General features: G+C 38.2%; 1 protein-coding gene and 1 long non-coding RNA gene across 3 annotated transcripts in view; one reads left to right on the top strand and one right to left on the bottom strand.

Moving 5' to 3' along the window:
* The window catches only part of kek2 (leucine-rich repeat, immunoglobulin-like domain-containing kekkon 2 protein), a 62,852-nt gene that overhangs the window by 18,196 nt on the left and 26,407 nt on the right, over positions 1–18,249 (bottom strand). For both annotated transcript variants that reach the window (XM_089463558.1, XM_089463557.1), the window contains exon 3: positions 7,248–7,279. The gene's annotated coding sequence lies outside the window, so the exon portion shown is untranslated. The remainder of the gene's footprint in view (positions 1–7,247; positions 7,280–18,249) is intronic.
* On the top strand, positions 2,629–4,350 carry LOC149269667 (uncharacterized). The gene is made up of 2 exons (XR_016268929.1): positions 2,629–4,128; positions 4,189–4,350. It is a non-coding gene; the product is annotated as an uncharacterized LOC149269667 (long non-coding RNA).

Here is an 18,249-nt window from a genome sequence, read left to right as displayed (position 1 = left end):
TTGTTGTTGTTGTTGCTGTTGTTGTTAGAGGCCACTTCTGGCCGCCTTTGTTGGCGCTCGTCGTGTGAATGAGTGCAATTAGCAGTGCCAGTTACACTCGTTTGCCAGGGCCCAGCCAAGGGGGAGAGGGGGTGAATTCTCTGTGCGACGCTGATCTGCCGTAAGGGCAGCATTAAAAATGAATTCCGCCGTGTCTGTGCACACAGACGTAACGATTGTGCCAAGCGAATATATGCTTAAATATCTGTTGTTTACTTAAAAGAGTATTAAATTACATCCAATATATATATATGAGAGGGACCTGTTTGTTTTACTCAAAAGCATTTTAGCTATAATTAAAATACATTTTATATTTGCAACGAAAATTACAATTACAATTTTAATACTCAAATCTATTTTAGAGACTACGTTTATTTTAATTAATTAAATGTTTTTCTTTTTCGATAACTAGTTAAACAAGTATTTGGAACAGTGAAAATTTATTATATACAATTTTTGATACTCTGAACCGATTAAAATGAGAAATCAAAGCTATTGAACAATTAAATTGTGGCGTGCCTATGTGTGTCTGAGTTTCTTTTGTAAGAAGAAAAGAAGCGAATAATTATTGAAATATCAGTTGCTCGAAGGATTCCGAGGATCTCGTAGTAGACTAGAACTTTAATTTTTTTTTTTCCACATTAAAGCAAATAAATTATTTTTATTTGTATTTATAATCGATGGAAATAATTATCAAAAATATATTTTATAAATTTTTGTCAAATACTTATATCGATATATTTTTATGTTCATTTATTTATTCGGAGAAAAGTGCTTATTTGAGTAATTTAATAATTTTAAATAACATTATTTTATATTTTACTCATATATTTATTGCTAAATAAATTTTACTGTATTTACACAGCAATTTTCATTCTATTCAAAATGAATTTGTATTGAAATTGGTGCGCTTGAAGAAATGTTGATTAAAATAACATTTGCTGGCTCACTCTTAGGCCCTTAGTGCCTTTGTGAGTCTTTGAAGTGCGCCTGCCAGCTTACCCTGCAGCATTCCTCTGCCAGCCTGGACCCGTACACGTGAATGGGCCGGGCGGACAGCTGCTTAGTGCGTAAACTTGGCAAGAAATAAAAAATAGGGCCTGGCATATAAGCTGTGAATGGACGTTTGTGTCACGGACCCCTGGTGCTTTGAGCCTTTGTATGATGCTTGCGCCTTGTAAAGTAAATTTTTCGACTGCTCTTCGCTTACCTTTTGGCTGTTCAACTGTTCAGCTGTTCAGCTCAAGAGCCATTTGGCTTTTGACCTTTCGATATAACTTAATTTTCTTTTAGCTAGACCGCTGAAGCACAAGGCTTCAAAATGGATTTTATAACTAATCAAATTAGGCTGAGTTTTTGCAAATTTCATTTGCCAGCATATTATTAAATCTTGAAGCACGTCTTTAAGGTCAAGGCGAGTGTTTTATGCTGCTTAGCATTTAAAGTGCTTTTACTATGGGCTCACCGTCAACGCAATTAAGTCCTCTGGCCTGGCCTTTGAGTCAACACAGACAAGGAGACAAAGTCTTGTCTCCCTTCGGCTCCATCGCCCTTTTTGCTCAATTCTCGCATTTTTTACTGCTGCCTGCGCATGATAAGTGTTCGCTCAATTATTTTGCCATTGATAATTACTGTTGGCTCTCTGCTGCAATATCCTTTTAATGGATTCACTCTGACCCTGCTCTACTCTACTCTGCTCTGCTCTTCTCGATTCTATTATGAAATGCCATTTAGACCGCTTGCTCAACTACTACAATGGCCAATCTGCAGACGATTTTCTTTTAAATCGATGCTCAAGTGCTGCCTCAACCTTTGCCTCAATATTTTCCTCGAACGAGAACCTTTCTTTTTTTTTTTCTCTCTGCCTCAATAGGTAAAGGAAAATCCAGAGAAATTGTAAATTAAACAAGTTGAATAGAAAACGGGGGATTGATGCAGCATTTTACGGAAAATTACAGAATGAGTGTTTCAAGAAATGTTTTATTTCTTTAAATTCGTTTGCAGGCAAGCATTTTTTTTTTTTTTTTTTCTTTTCACTTGTAAATTGATTGTAAATGCAATTATGTTAATTGATTTTAGATGTAAAGATAATTGTAGAAATATTTCAGCATTATAAATAAATAATTTGCTGTTAGTTCGTTGGGCGAAGTTTTCTCTGCCATAGCAGCAGCTTGCTTTCAAAGTAATTTTTGTGATATAAAAGAGGAATTTACCGTTCCGGCAGCTGGGGTGTTATCTGCTCACGTGTCACAGGCATAAGTGCACCGCCTCCTCTACTCTCTCTCACTCACGCTCTCGCCCCTGGTTGAGCTGCTGCCTGAACTAAAAGCAACGCGTTTTTGCTTGTTCTATTGCCGTAACAAATCCATTTTACCTGTCAGCTTTAACGCGTAAGCAAATGTCAAAACGGCTGCTAGCTAGAGCAAAGCTCCAACCCAAGATACCTGCATAAATACACACACACATTCACACTGACATACATTGTATCTAAGTACTTGTGCACACACACACACACACACACACATATACATATATTTAGGTATATGGCTATATGCGCGTTGATATATTGCCAAGTCGCAATTAGAGCGCAGACCGCAGAATGAAACTCTCTGGCTGCCATGTAAACAAGCCACGCTGACAACAACAGCAACAACAATAACAACAACAACAACAACAGCAGCAAAATATAAACGACAGCAGCGGAAATACATTTTTGTGCAAACAAAATGAAACAGCGGAGCAGGTGAAACACTTTTACAGCATGCGGAAATTTGGGGGAATTATGAGTTTTGTTTAACGAATCGGAGACGCATTAAATTCAAATTCGATCAAGTGAAAATCAAATTTCCACGTCCCAAATTCACGCGTCTAATTAAACGCATGTGCAATATACTCCACGGATGCCCAAGGTTCTTCGGGGATTGACTTTTTAATACAATCTGTCGCTAATTAGTCTCAACGTCCAGGTTCGTCAACATGCGTGACAATCGCCTGGGGCACAGATCAAACGCTTTGCAAATCCGTTTCGTTTCGCTCTTTTTATTCGCTTGTCCCTGACTTTTTTTTTCAACTTCCCCTAGAGACTTGGCCGGTCCTTTAGCAGTCCCAAGTGCTGTAAGTGAGGCGTGCAACAGTTTTCAGCGACCTTTCATTCGCCTCGCCTTTTCAGTCGAAATCATGTTACACGCGTCGCGCCGAGATCAAAGCATTGTGTGGCTCCGCCTTTGGGGAGCAGCTCCCATGCAGGACGGGGCAAATGAATTTGCTTTTATTTTATAATGCAAATTCTTTGTTACACTTGCAATACTTTGCGAAACAAATTGATCTTGCAAAAAAACAAAAAGAGGAAAATTTATAATAAATGTGCAGCTAATATGATGCTAAACTGAAATGGCATCGACGCAAAGTTACCTCGTTAAAGTAAAGACTTTTTATATAACGAATGAGCAGATATATAATTTAAATGCTATTTAATATGCTGATTGAGAAATGAGCTATTATATTTGATAAGATAAGTTAGGTAAACCTCGTAAATTTTTAATCAAAATTAAAAAAAAAAAAAAATCGTATTTTTTTAGATGATTTATAGCTAGAAAAAAAAAAAAATAATAATAATATAAATATATATACATATATATATTTCGAGTTATCCCTATATATTCTATACTCTTTGCCGACCTGCACTTTAGTTGTTTCTTGGAGCTGCAATGATATTGTCGTCTAGTCCCTTGCTTAACGCTTTCATGGTTTTTATAGCCGTGGTAACTACCAGCAAATACAAAATACATTGTCCGCCATGGCCAAGCTGCGCCGTTTTGGAATTGTGTTGTCAATGAAAATGAGCTTTTAAAATTGATAAAAACAATTAACAAAAATATCTGAATTTAGAAAAAATGTATACAAATGAAATACAGTAGAGTCCGGTTATAATGACTCCGTTTGTAACGTTCGTCCGGTTATTGCGACGAGTAGTCGATGTCCTGGCTTATATGAAAGTGGCTCCGCTTGGTTATATTGTCCTCTATATATATCTCTATATATAACGTAAAATCGTTGGTCTCTTGAGTGTCGCTGGAAACGTATCCTACTGTACGTTCACTTTTATGTATTCCTTCACAATACTGACAATAATTTAATTACTTATTTCAGATTATTTAAGAACCAGCTATCAACAGTACAGAACGAATTACTCTTTCCTACTAGATTGTAATACGGCCTCTTCTCAGACTTTCCAGATTACATCACGGCCTCTTTTCTGATTCTCTCTTCTCTTAATAAAATCATTGCTTTCTGCTCTTCTTTGATAAATGACTTACTATTCGATTTTTTCAATTAATTTTTGAATATTTCCCTCTTTACTTACTGTTAGCTGAATTTTTGCTTAAATATATTGTGTATTTCTCAAAAAATTATAAAAAAAAAAAAAAATATTTAAATATTTTTAATTCGAATAAAATTCAGTAAAACTCAAGAGAACAGCTGAACTGAGCTGAGAAAAAATCAATGAATGATTGCGTAATGGAAACTGAAGAACGCCATAGCTGCCATCGAATTTGATATTTGTACGAAATCTTACGTTAAATAAACAAAAAATGCTATGGGAATGAAAGCAGGCGAATGCAAATGTGTAGCACAGTATGGTAAGAGGGGCACGCCCATTTTAGCATATTACAAAATGCACCAAAACACATTTGAATAATGAGTCTGGAGCAAAGCAGTTCGGATGGCAAGGGACAATCCCTTGGCAACCAGGCGGGCGCTGGGGCTGAGGCACAGCTGGCTCTGTTTTTGGTCACTGACATTTTGGGATTTTGTGCGCAAATTTGAGTTTTAGTTTAAGCATGCAGTTGCAGCTTACAGCAACCACAATAGTTGTAGCAGCAACAGCAACAGCAGCAGAGAGCGAGCACAGCTGCTAAGTCAGCTTAGGTTGTGTTTTGCTTTGTTCTGTTTTGTTCAGCTTGGAGCTGGGAACAAAAGTTTGCAATCCAATGCTAATTATGCCGCCCGGACCAGAAACTCTCGGTTTGGTTGCCAGACAGTTAGCTAGTTGGGTAGCCGCGCAGTTGCTGTTGGGTTCGAAAGGCAGCTAATTTTTGGCAGCTGTCAGCAGAGCGCCACATAAATCCCTCAAAAGTCAACGGCATTTTGCCCAAGTGGCACATCAATTCGCGTGCTTGTCAGCCACAATACAGACAATGCAAACAGCACAGCAGACACACACCCACACACATGGCACTCTCACGCGCATTTGCATGCTAAGATAGAGAACATGACATATAGCGGGCACACATCATATTGCAATCGTCAGCTGTGTCACCGCATGCAACGTCGCTTATCGCTCATCTTTGTAATGATTGCAACAGCTCCGCGACAGCCCCAACGATAATCCCATCTGCTTGCCAGCGGAGCCCCAACCCTCAACCCTCAACGCCAAAGGCCAACCCCAACCCAATTCCATGTCTGTTATGCATTTTTCATAACGCAATTCGTGTTATTCACGCGCTCGCGTCAAGACGAAATCTATCTCATTCTCAAAGCACTGTAGCATGATGACTGCTGTGCACAGTGGTATCAGAACGCATGAAAATTTAAATATTCAAACTCAAATTGTGATAATGTAATATGTTTAAATGAAACAAAATAAATTTGTTTGAATAATCTCTAAGATGAGAGACTAAATAAATTTCTCAATAATTAAGAATTTATTACTAAAACTAAAATCAGTTCATCAAAAATGTTGTATTTATTACTTAAGCTAAAATCAGGTTAACAGACGAAATGCATTTGGAAGAATTATATTTTAGAACATAATTTTAATTTAGAAAGAAAAACATTTTTAGAAAGATGTCGAAATTAAAAAAGTATGAAATAAATTAGGTAATCTTTATTATTAAAAAAAAAAAACTATATAAGTTTCACTTTCAAGATTTTTTTTTTTTTTTTTTTAACCATTTTTTATTAAATATTTTCTAGAAAAGAAAATCAAAAATGTTCGAAAATTGGAGAAAAGATAAATAAAATTCTTTAGCTATTAATTTAAATTCTTCGTGCATAAATTCTAATGTTTAATGATCTAAATTAATTATTTATCCACTGTAGCTCTGACATAAAAATTGTCGCATTAATCATCAGTCTACATGTCGTTCGTGTTATTTTTATTATTTTATATTTTGCTGCGGGCGCAGGAAACATGAACTTAGTGTGAAAATCCAAAATCCAGCAGAGGCAATTAAATTCAATGCAACTAAAAGCAACAGCAAAGCAGCAGCAGCAGCAGCAGCGACAGCGGCAACTCCCTCTTTTTTTGGAACAAGTGCAGAGCGCATAAATCAAAGAGCAGCTCGTTCGGGACCCACCCGGAGGGGACACGCATCGATTAGGCAAAGTCTCACGCGCCGGCCCATACGAAATTGTCGCCTAGGGGAGTTTATTTTTATCAGCCACAGACGCAGACTCCCAATCCCCCTCCCAATTCCAATCCCACTCCCAATACCAATGCCAGGCAGGCGCGACATGCTAAATCGTCTGCGCCATATTTAAAGCAGCAGCAAATTAATTTATTTTTTCACGCCGTTCTCTCGGAGTTGCGCATTAATAAGCAATTAAGAGTTTTTAATTGCAGCCAGGCTGCTGCCATAGTTGTAGCCTTAATAGACGCGCATTGGCTCTTTCCCGGGATTTCACTAGTCTCCAGCTAGGCAATGGAATTTCATGATTGATACAATTCCTCTTGGCAGAGTAGCAAAGAAAACCTCAGACTTGAGCCTTCGGCCTAGCCGCTCGCTCGATTGCAGTTGCTGTATCGTATTTATGACTCTCAGCTCGTTGGCACTTCAAGCGAACAGCATAAGCCGCTTATCGGTGGGCCGACTGCTGACTGAGGGAGGGAGATAGAGAGAGGGAGTGACAGCACCCTAAAGCCGCTTGGCGATTCCCGGTATTGGCCAAGCTCCGGACACTCGCACAAATTAGCTGCTCTTTGTATGGACTTGCGAATGAGCATGTTACAGCGCGCCCACATAGAGCCAGATATAAATAAAGCTTTGTCTACTCATATCAAAAACTGAGACTCGTGTCACATATTGCTATACGAAAAGGCAAAATAAGTTGAAAATATATGTTGGACCAATATTTGATATATTTTATATATAAGAAAAGAAAAACTTTAAAAATAATATCATAGACTATAGATGTTCTGTATTTACCTTATAGATGTTGCGTGCTTCGCAAGTAAACGCTGCAAAGAAAAGAAAGTTCCATTAGCAAATGTTTGTATAAATTCAATTAATAATAAGACTTTGACTATGACTATCTAGACTCAAACTGAATAAGCTCGTCGTATTGTGGAAATAGTTTTAGTGCCAAGGAAAGTCGGTAAAAGCAGAAAAAGAGATGCCACATTAAGCGGGATGACGTGCAGTAGACGGTGGGACAAGAGACTCGAATCAGACTCGGGCGAGTGGGCTGCTGTGGGTGGTTTGAGTGATGGCACTGCGAGCAATGACAGCAGCCAGACATTGAACACGAAAAAGGAAACTGGAGCGAAGACATTAGCCTGAAATGACAGCAACAAGATGCAAGATAGATACTCAGCTTACGGCTCTGTTTTCCAACTGTACAAGCTAACAACAAATGACAGTCTGTCGTGAAAGTATGCGCTGCCGAGGTGTAGATGAGCCCGAGTTCTGTGCGCTCATTGAAACAGCTCTGAAGTTTTCAATACTTGCAGTTGGTTCTTTACATATACGCATACACATATACATATATGTGTGTGCATGTTTGTAGTATATTGAAAAGCGCTTTTCTGGCCCAAGGACATACACACACACACACACACAGCACTGTTACTCACGCACTCATTCGACAGCTGTTTAGTTTCGCTAGCTACTCGTCTATGCAATATGCAGAGAAGTTGGCTTAAATTGAGACTTTCATCATGGCCTCTGGCAGTTGGCTGGGCTTTTATGTTCCATCTACACAGAGAGTGAACGAGAGAGAGAGAGAGAGAGAGAGAGAGAGAGAGAGAGAGAGAGAAACTCTTAGCTAAATGCCGTTCGTGCCAATGCCTCAGTTTAAATATTTATGTAAGCGCGGAATTCCATGAGAAATATTTCGCAATTGCTGCAGCAGCACAAGCATTTCGCCTTTATTATTACTGAAATAGGCCAGGCCAAAACGAGCTTATGCTAAGCACTCAACCCCACGCCCCACCCACAGCTGGCTGCGTTCTGCCAATGAAATGGCAAAGGAGTTGTGCATTATTGTTGTTCAGCTGCTTGGAATCTGCGAGTTTGTTCAGCGCTTATTGGGCAGATGATGGAACTGTTCGAGCCAGCGGCCAGCAGCAGCTGAAATGAATGAACGTATTAAACGCAGATATCATGGCCAACAAATAGTTTTCTCAAATTGCAGCGCAAGTGAATTCAATATACTTTCGGTAGCAGTTAAAATTTATGGAACTTATAATGCTTGGCCAATCTCCTGGGCCACTTATTCGGCCTTAATGCGAGCATGTTCAAGGACCGTGAGTTGGCATTACGAGGCCCACACAAAAACTCAATTGCGCATGCAATGGCTCAAAGGGCTTAAGTGCGTATAACATTCAATTTGCGTTAATGGCATTAAATAAAGTCACACGCACAGTGACACCCACACACACATACACAGACACTATCAGCAGAGCCTAAAAAACATTATGTTACTTGGTTTCACCTTTGAAACAGTTCCATTGGCTGGCTACTTAAAAATAAAAATACAAAAATAAAAGGTTGCGCTGCCAGACTTAAGCCTCTGGAAGGGGCAAAAAAAAAAAAAAGAGAAATAAATACAGAAAAAACACAAGCAACAACGTGCAATGGCTGTTTTTTTGCGATATTCTTAAATCGCATTAAAAATCATTGGCACATGCTGCGAAGGAGCAGAGGCAAGAGGCAGGTGGCTGGTGGCAGGTGGCAGGAGGGAGGAGGCGTAGGTAAAGTCACAGGCAAAGGCGTGAGCTCTGAAGGGAAGAAGTAAAACTACGATGTACGTAAAATAAACAACAACAGTTTCATTTTCAGTTTAAAGCGGGCAAAAACTTGCCAAAACAACACAAAATTCACCAACAGCAAAGCCGTGTGGCGCGTCCCACACTCGCCCCTTGGGGCGTGGCAACAAATCAGGCAAAAAACAGGAAAACGCTTTGCCGACCAACTCTGAGCTCAAAAAGTTGTACTTTAGATAAAGTTGCTGCTGCTGTTGTTGCTGCTGTTGTTGCTGCTGTTGTTGTTGTTGTTGTTTTGGGGTTTTTAGCAAACATATTCGACATGCAATGCACGTACACGGCTCAACACACTCACAGCGCAGAGCAGAGCAGAGCTGGGACCTACACCTGACTAAAGTTGGCTGTGATAGACGCATTCAATGCGCTTGTTTCCTGTTTCTTGCTCTTATCTTATATTTTTTTGCTTTTTGTTTATTTTACTTCTTTTTTATTTTTTTTTATTCCTGTTTGGCCTGATTTCTTGAGCTGCTGCACACAGTTTGTTCGCACTTTGAGCGATTCCTTGTTCTGTGGCTTGTTTACCAGAAGTTGAAAGCAAACCAGAAAAAAAGTTGACAGCAAGACGAATATTTAATACCCTTGCGAGCAATTGGCCATAGAGGCAACGGCAACTTAACTTCCGATTAACTCTATATAGATATATATTTATTAATCCTATATCATATATATAAATGTTGTCCCTTTCAGCTTAGTCTTGCCATTGCACCCTGTCTAGGGTATAATGTCACTTCAGAGCTGAAGCATCTGGCCCCAAAGTCCCCTGAGAAGGCGTCGAAGTGTGGCATACTTTAAGGCAATGCCAGCGCCTTCGAGCAACATTTTGTGTGTTTTACTTGCATTTTGTTGTGTAAATTACAAGCACACACATACACATACACACGTACTTGCTGCCAAACACAGTCGAATAAAATAAAGCACAAAAACTTGGGCACTTGGAAAGTGTTTTGGATCTGTGAGTCGTTCAGTGTTCGCTTTTGTCTGCTCTCTGCCCAGTCTCTCTGCAGTAATAATAATAAAGGGAATTGTTATTGTTTTCTATTAATTTGCTTTTGTTATTTGTGTTGTTTGCTTCCTTTTTCTTTCTTTTCTTTTTTCTTTTTTTTTTGTAGTTGGTTTTTACATCTGGCTGCTGCTACTCAACAACGTCTGCATTTGATTTGATTTGCTTTCTCTTCAGCTTCAACAAATTGATTTATTTCGCAACTAAACTTGAAAAACACTCAAAAACTAACGCAAAAATATTCTCAAAAAAAAAAAAAAAAAAAAAAAAAAAAATTAATTTAATTAATATGAAATTATTTCCCTTTCCTGTAATTACATGCAAATATCAGTTGCAAAACTAATCAAAGTCCTCGACTAACTTTTGATGAAGACAAATTTGAGTTTGATATCAGCCGAGAACTTTGGGCATAGCCGAGGGCAGCAGCTGTCCTGTCTGAATCGCATTTTACATAAAAATGAATAAGTACACGCTGTAAATGTTTGGCGAGCCGCATGGCGCCGCTGGGCCATTGACTTGTCAATGTTTACAAACTAATATGCCATAAGTTTGTTCGGGCCACAAACGTGGGTCAACGAACGCTCTCCATTGATATTTGTGTATCGTCTGCGGTTTATGGCCCAGATCAATGAGCCGTAGCAAGGGCTAGGCAGTCTGACTTAAAAGTTGACTCTATAAATAGCACATTGAATTGATTGAAGAAGCCGCAGCAAATTCTACTCAAGTTCTTATATTTGTATAGCCAAAAAGCCAGGCATGAAACTGAATACAAGTAGAGCTTGCTCTAATCCAAGTAATCCTCGCATTAAACACAAGTTGGCTAAAGTAAGCCAAGACCAAATGGGCTCATAATAAAAACTAGCTCATCTTATTCACATTCACATTCACAGTCACATTCACATTCAGATTGAGATTCACATTCACATTCACATTTTCTATGGCCACTCTTGGCTGTGAGACAACTCGCATATTCGTCTTTCAGCCAAGGACGCGCTGCCAGCTGCCTTCATTGCCAACACTTTGTCGCACATTTGGGGCTAAAAACAGCAGCCACGCCCATCCACACCACAGCAGCAGCCCATTACAACTACTTAAGGTATGTAAATAACGCGAGCGCTCAAAATAAGCCAAGGCAAATCATAAGCAGCCAGCGAGTAGCTAACCCCATTCCTATTATCAGACCCAACACCTGCATCCGCCCCAACTACCTCACAGAGCATTAGCATAATCGTTATGGTTATGCGCGACGTGTGCATAATGGCCAAGAGTAGCAGCAGCTCAGCGCGAGCTGCGAGTGCGAGCTGCGAGTGCGAGCTGTGAGCTGTGAGCTGTGAGCTGTGAGCTCTAAACCAGCGACACGCACATATAAACTATGTTAAGTGCGCTGACATTGTGATATATAGTTTTTTCTACCCTCACTGCCGGAGCTTCGACACCAGCTAAACAAGCTTGACTAAGAGCGCCAGTTGCCAAGAATATTGGATCAAGTGGATGCTGCGCTACTCAAACTACTTCTCTTATAAAACATTAATTGGGCAATGTTTAGAAGTCGGATTTTAATGAAAAATAATTATATTAAAATGGAAATATAAAAAAAAAAAAAAAAATTTAAAAGAAAGAAATCTTTCCTCTAAATTAATTTTTAGTATTGAAGGTCATATTTTTAATAATATTTGAAATAAAAATTTATAATTTATCCAACCCTTGCCAAATGACCTCAAAAAAAAAAAAAAAAAAAAAAAAAAAAAAAAAAAGTGCATATTATTCTATTTTAAATATTAGCTATTATGTTAAATAAATAAAAAATAAAAAAGTTTTTATTATTATTATGCATATATCCAAATAATATATTTAAATATTTTACTGAAAAAAAAAAAAACAATACCTTTTGAAAGTAATTTATGCGAATCGTAAAAACTAAATTAATTATACAAACAATTTTTAATTATTAAATTTTGTAAATTTTGTGTAAGTTCAATATTCCTTAGCCTATTTTTAAGCTATAAACATATTTAATTCATATAAATATTTTTTAAATTTATGTTTATATTTTATTTAATATATATAAAAAAATATACATTTATTAGTTTTAATTATATGATAAATTATATTAATGATTATAAAAAATACATATTATTTATAATAAATATTAGTTGAACATCCGAAGAAATTGCCAGAATGCCATTCACTTATATTGATAATCAAATAATATTAACTTCAATTAAAATTATAATTAATACAAATATTTATTAGAACTTTAATTCTAAATTTTCTGTCTAGCCTTAAGACCTCCTTCTAAATTTAAGAGTGTATCAAGATTCTATGTTAAGCATCATTTACTTTCTGGCTAGCTTGTTTTTACTTTGGTTACCCAGTGCAACTCGAGTGCGTGGTGGGCCTTAAGGCTCGGACTGGGCGTTCTGTTTGCTCAGGTGCGCATATTAAGTAGCCGCCACATGTGACGCGCTCTGCTGTGTGTGTGTTTGTGCGTGTGTGAGGCATGCTATTAGCAGCGACCAAAATACGAGCACACACACACTCGGCACACACACGTACAAACATAATAAATAACCAGCAAGAGTAACCACAACAACAGCAACAGCAGCCCGATGGCAGCTTAAGAAATCAAGAGCCTGGCTGACTCGGAGCTAAGAGGACATCTAGAGCAGCACAGAGAGAGAGAGAGAGAGAGAGAGAGAGAGAGAGAGAGAGAGAGAGAGAGGGAGAGAGAGGGGTGGGAGAGAGTGAGAGTAAATGGCGAGCGAGTGAGATCTCTATGTGGCATGTTTAAGATTCAGCACGCATAACTTATAAAATAAAAATTAAAATTCCAATTGCAAACCTCAATAATAAAACACTTTTAAGTGCCGTCGCTGCCGCAGACATAGCCTGAGCAAAGCAAAAAAATATATAAGGAAACCGAAAGAGAGAAAAAAAATGAAAACAACGAGAAGAAAAAGGTAGCGACGAGGCCAACGTCGCCAATCATCGTCGTATGCGCCAGGCCTCAACATTTTTGCCAGAGCCAGACCGGTGTGACTGTATGAGTGCGTGTGTGTGTGCTTATGTGTGCTTATGTGTGCTTGTGTGCATGTGTCTGTGTGTGTGCTGCAAGGAGCCACACAAGTTTATTAAAAATTTCGCCAAAAGGCATCTATCAGTTATGAGGCGAACCCGCGCAGACAGTGCGCGACTCATTTCAATGAGTTTCGTGTTTTTCCTTGCCTTGTCTCAGTTTCACTCTCTCTCTCGCTCTCTGGCTCACTCTCTCTGTTGCCCTCTCCCTCTGCCACTCCCTCGATCCCTTTATCCCTTAAGCATTCTTACGCTGTTTGTTGTTCCGTCGCTTTGGCCGTGTGGCCACCCGAAGTTGTAATTGGCATTCCGCACGCTGGCCGAAATGAAAATGCTACGTGCTTTCATTTCACGTTACGGCATTGGCAGCGCACACGGCCTGCACGGTCCATTGACCAGGGCCCACCAGTGCCACGCCCGCTGCGAGTAAAACGCTGCTTATTTACAGCGCTGGGCTTTTTAATTTTTTACGTTGCGGGCATACAACTTATTCCCTCTCTCTCACTCATTCTCTGTGTATGTGTGCCACACACTGCTTAAAGTCGAAATCTGAGACGAGATGGCGCAAAGAAATCACAGAACTCTCGCATCCTCAAGACCCACGCGTGTCTCACGCAACTGCGACGGCGACGGCGACGGCGACGGCGAAAGGGTGCGGCTGCCCCGCAGCGAAAATCAATAGCCCACGCATATTGAACTCCTGCCCTGACTCCCTCCCTCCCAGCCATTGTATTGCGTAATGCATATTCAACGAAATATATTCGGGGTTTTTTTTTGCGCTCCTGAAATTGACAGCCAGCAAATTTCGCTGTCAGCCTCATGCCTTGTGCGTCTTCCGATGCTTTTTGCATTGTATTGCGGTTTTCCCTGGCCGCTGTCTTCTTCTTCTTTTTTCCTGTTAGTGTGTGTGTGTGTGTGTTTGTGTGCATGTGTGGCAGAGGTGAAAATACCCACATGAGCTCCCCTTTGAGATGCGTTCAAAGGACCAAGAAATTATATCCTTTGTTGTTGCCACAGAATGATTTTGCAGACAGCTCTTTGAGTCGCTGTTTTAAATGCACTTGTGTATACAAAATAATGTATTATATATGTATAGTGAATTAAATACGTATATTTATATATAGAAACTTCAGCAATTGATAAAAATATTGTAACAGCAGGCACAAACGGATTTGCTTGAATTATTGAAATTTAAGCTATAAGTATTTTGTCAGTTTTATTTTTTATTTTTATTTTTAATTTAAATATTTTTATATATTTTTTTTATATTAGTTCAATTTGAGATTTTTTATTATTTATCTATTTGTTTTTTTTTTTTTTTTTTTTTTTTGTAATTTATTATAATTATTATTTATGTACTATTTTAGTTATTTATTTATTTTTTATTTTTTTATGAAATACTATTTACTTTTATTTTTATTTAGTTATTTATTTTTTTGTTTATCTTGTTTAATTTATAAGGGAAGAAAATCGACTTAGTCGATTATTAAAGACTTCTTTTAAACTTTTTTCTGTTTATCAAACAGAAAAACTAAGGCAATTCATTACTCAACTGTAGACTGACCCAGTCGGTTAAGAAAAACTCAAATTGAGATTGAAACACATTCAAAATTTTCTTAATTTTTTTTTTTTTTTTTTACTTTCTTAACCAATTATTTCAGATACCAGAAATTTATGCAGGGTATACCGCTATCAGGCAATCTGTATGAAATACGTCAAATTTCATGATTTCACGATTTTTAAGTGCGAAATATAAAACAGCTAAAACAGGCGACCGTTGCTTTTACTACACCGCGAATTTAATATACCCAAAGTAGCCAAAGCACTTTGGCCGGCGTTAAACATTTTGTTGTTTATTTCTGATGCTGCGTTTATTTTACTGCAAATAGAAGGAGAGATGAAGAGGTACGGAGCTGCACCATAAATGAACCAAAATTGATCGGACATCTTATAAATATAGATACTAAAATTCTGTACACAATTGCATTTTTATCTTCAGTCAGCTTTTGTTTATCTTAAGCAATTCCTCAATTATAAATAATAGATTGGACATGATTTATGCCCGCTATATAAACAGCCCAACCAAAACTCTTCGCATACTTCACAGCCCATTCATCAAACGTTGCCTGCTGGCCTATTCCACTACGTGGCGAGTCAGTCTCTTAGAGTTTGGGTTCCATCTATCATTTCGTACAGTCGCAAACCTTTCAGGCGACCCATTTATAAGCAAGCATGAAAATACTTGTGAATTTTTAAAGAAATTTCACCTAAATATGTGTGGAAAGATCGAGGCGCTCGTTGAGTCATCAAATTTATGAGCACTCGTCGCACTAACTCATAAAAATGACATCTATAAAGCAGCATTTTGGCTCGAGAAACACACAAGGCAACACTTTGCATGCGGAAAGGATTTAGCCAATGAGGCAGAGCAGAGGCAGAGGGGGCGTGGCAATGTGGTAAAGGTCCCCAGCTGAATGCTTAAGCCGGCTTGGCGGCTAACAACGGGCGTCTCACAAATCCGACCACGCACTTAAGCGTTGCTCTTCCGGCTGCCTACACAAACAGAAGGCAGGAAAGAAGAAAGTGTAGCAAGAGCTCAGAATCCAGGCTTGCTGGCTGTGCAGGAGCAGTTATGTATTTACTCAACTCGACTCGACTCGACTAAGAACGCAATAATATATCATCTACAGTTTATCATTGCTATGACGCCAGCCTGAAATTATTATCCAGCAAATTTATTGCCAAACAATAAACGCGAACTGCATGCGAGTGCGAGTATCTCTGCCGGGCGGGCTGCCATGACGCCTGGCTAGCTGGCTGTGCGACCAGGCTTGGCTCTCTACCAACAACCAGGACAAGCAGCAGCAGCAGCAGCAACAACAACAGTTCAACAACAACATTTACCATGACAGCCATTTTGACGGGCCTCAATGACAACGAACAGAAAACCCAACAAACGCAACAGAAGCAGATAAAAATGGTATAGGCAATGGGAAGTTGGCGTAGGACAGAGAGAGAGAGAGAGAGAGAGAGAGAGAGAGAGAGAGGGAGAGAGAGAGAGAGAGGGAGAGAGAGAGAGAGAGAGGGAGAGAGAGAGAGAGAGCGAGTCAGTGAGAGGTTCTGACACAATATAACACATATTTCTGTAATCAAATGGACGACATGCTTATACCCTGTAGAGAAGAAACTAAGAGTTGTTGCGTGTCCAGCAAACAGAAGAAACATGTTGACACTAGAAACTATAAACTAATATAGCTAAATATAGCTAAAAATAAATGTCTAAAAATATTAGATGTGTTTAAAAACACCTGCTCCTTCCCCACATCGTCAGGCTATGTTATTAACAGCATTATGCGCTGTTAATTGCATAACTAGCATTCCAGTTGTTCTACTGATTTTATTTTATTATTATTATTATTATTTTTTTTTTTTTTTTTTTTTTTTTTTTTGCTTCTAACGCTTTAGCTTTACTTTCTCTAAGAGATAAAACAATAAGAAGACGAAACTCACAAATCAAACATTTCGTACTTATCAGTGACGCCTCTACTCCAACATTTGGATCAGGCCAGAGGGACCATACATATATAAAAATAAAATATATATGACAAAAGAGGAACAAAATATTAAAAAAAAGGATAAAAATTATAGAAAAAAAAATATAGATAAAAATAATTTTTTTTTAAATTTATTACATAACAACATTTAATAATATAAATTATTCATGAGGAAATAATATATTATTTGCTTAAAAATAAATATTTTATTCCGAACTTTAAATGTTTCTATTTTACACTTTAAAGAAAATATTTAATTTTCCAATTTAAATTTTCAATTAAAATTGAACAAAAATTGGAAAAACTAAATTGTTATTTTAAGTCTTTTTATACATCATCTTTGTACTAAATATTTTCCCATAAATCTATTTCAATGAAATTATACTCAAGCGCTCTGTTACCTCGTACTCAAAATTTTCGTAAAATTCATATATATAAATATTTCAATAATTCATAAAGGAATAAAATCTATATACATTGATCTCCATCTGTTCGCTACATTTACAGGGCATGCAGTAAATATGAATTGTCATTTTAGTACATCTGCTATTGCCCAGCATCAAACGACACACAAATATATATTCGTCATATATTTATAAACATATATGTACATATATACATACATATGCAGAATGTTATATATTCATAGCAATCTGGAAAGCTGTCACAGACTGCGTCGAAGTTGACGCGCGCATATTTTATTTTTTTTATTATTAGCCAAGGCAAAAACAAAAATTTGTCAGTCCGCCAGTCCGACTGGCCGGATAGCTGGGCGGGGCGGGCCGTCAGGCAACTAATGCCAAAATCAAATTGCTCCTGTCCTGTCAAGTTTTTTGCGTAACAATTTCTTTTTATATTATTTTGCATAGCCGAGACAAATAACAGAAGTTTGCTAAATTGTCATCTGCCGCTGGCCTCGTTTTTGCCTTTCATATATACATATATAATATATATATATTTATATGTATAGTGGCATAGCATGTCCAACACTTTACGAACATGCTTTACCCTTTGCCTATGATTTTACGACAAGCACTCACATCATGTTTTCAAACGTTCCGCACATAGTTTGTTTGGCTTGAGCATGAACATTTGGCTGACTGCGGCTCTTCGCCCGGAACGGGGCGTGGGGAAAACGGGGGACTGGAATTGCCAAACATTTTGCGCATAAATGACAAATGCCTTTGATGGCATAAAATATGACTTTGAAAATTGTTTTGCAGCATATAAAAAGGCGTTGGCTCTGCTGACATCCACATGGACAACGTGGACAATTGTGCCATCCTCACCCACACACCCAGTCCCACACCCAGTGACACTCCCAGTTGAGTGACATGAGCGATGAAGACCACTTGCGAAAATGTGTTGATGGATGTGAAATTCTTGTGATTGCAGTGCCCATATACAAATCATATACGATTTATAAGCCCAATGTAACAAATGCAACGACTGCATGGGCTAAGCATATCTATTTTTAGTCCGAAAATATGATAGTTTAGCTAGATTTGATTGCCAGACCAGAATAAATGGGGTGT

The sequence above is a fragment of the Drosophila arizonae genome, chromosome 3 (genome assembly GCF_054131065.1).
Source record: "Drosophila arizonae isolate 15081-1271.41 chromosome 3, UAZ_ARI_1.0, whole genome shotgun sequence".
Lineage (NCBI taxonomy): Eukaryota > Metazoa > Arthropoda > Insecta > Diptera > Drosophilidae > Drosophila > Drosophila arizonae.
The sequence above is the reverse complement of the archived record's forward strand: the minus strand, read 5'-3'. Positions and strand labels throughout refer to the sequence as shown.